Genomic DNA, 1,016 nt, shown 5'->3' on the forward strand with positions numbered 1-1,016 from the left:
ACACACACACACACACACACACACACACACACACACACACACACACACACACACACACACACACACACACACACACACACACACACACACGTATACACACACACACACACACACACACACACACACACACACACACACACACACACACACACACACACGTATACACACACACACGTATACACACACACACACACACACACACACACACACACACACACACACACACACACACACACACACACACACACACACACACACACACACACACAGGGGCCTCGTAGCCTGGTGGATAGCGCGCAGGATTCGTAATTCTGTGGCGCGGGTTCGATTCCCGCACGAGGCAGAAACAAATGAGCAAAGTTTCTTTCACCCTGAATGCCCCTGTTACCTAGCAGTAAATAGGTACCTGGGAGTTAGTCAGCTGTCACGGGCTGCTTCCTGGGGTGTGTGTGTGTGTGTGTGTGGTGTGGAAAAAAAAATAGTAAACAGTTCATTGACAGTTGAGAGGCGGGCCGAAAGAGCAAAGCTCAACCCCCGTAAAAACACAACTAGTAAACACACACACACACACACACACACACACACACACACACACACACACACACACACACACACACATACACACACACACACACATACACACACATACACACACACACACACACACACACACACACACACACACACACACAGACAACCTCGGAGAGCCTCCATAGCTCAGTGAGCAGAGCGCTGGTCTAGTAAACCAGAGGTCGGGAGTTCGAGTCTCCCTGAAGGCAAAGTTGTTAACATTATTAACTAGAATGTGTCGCTTCTTCTTTTGACGGTCTAAGAGGTATTCATCTTTAGGGGTCTCGTGGCTGAGTGGACAGCGCTTGGTCATTATAGTCCTAATATCCCGGGTTAGATTCCTGGCCGAGGCAGTAGCAAATGGGTAGAGTTTCTTTCATCATGATGCGTCTGTTCACCTAGCAGTAAATAGGTACCTGGGAGTAAGGCATCTGCTACGGGCTGCT

At 49.1% G+C, this 1,016-nt stretch overlaps 1 non-coding gene across 1 annotated transcript; it reads left to right on the plus strand.

The window, feature by feature from the left end:
• Window positions 1–706: 706 nt before the first annotated feature.
• On the plus strand, window positions 707–779 carry TRNAT-AGU (transfer RNA threonine (anticodon AGU)). Its single transcript has one exon. It is a non-coding gene; the product is annotated as a tRNA-Thr (tRNA).
• Window positions 780–1,016: the final 237 nt, after the last annotated feature.

The sequence above is a fragment of the Procambarus clarkii genome, chromosome 82, assembly GCF_040958095.1.
Source record: "Procambarus clarkii isolate CNS0578487 chromosome 82, FALCON_Pclarkii_2.0, whole genome shotgun sequence".
Taxonomy (NCBI): Eukaryota; Metazoa; Arthropoda; class Malacostraca; order Decapoda; family Cambaridae; genus Procambarus; species Procambarus clarkii.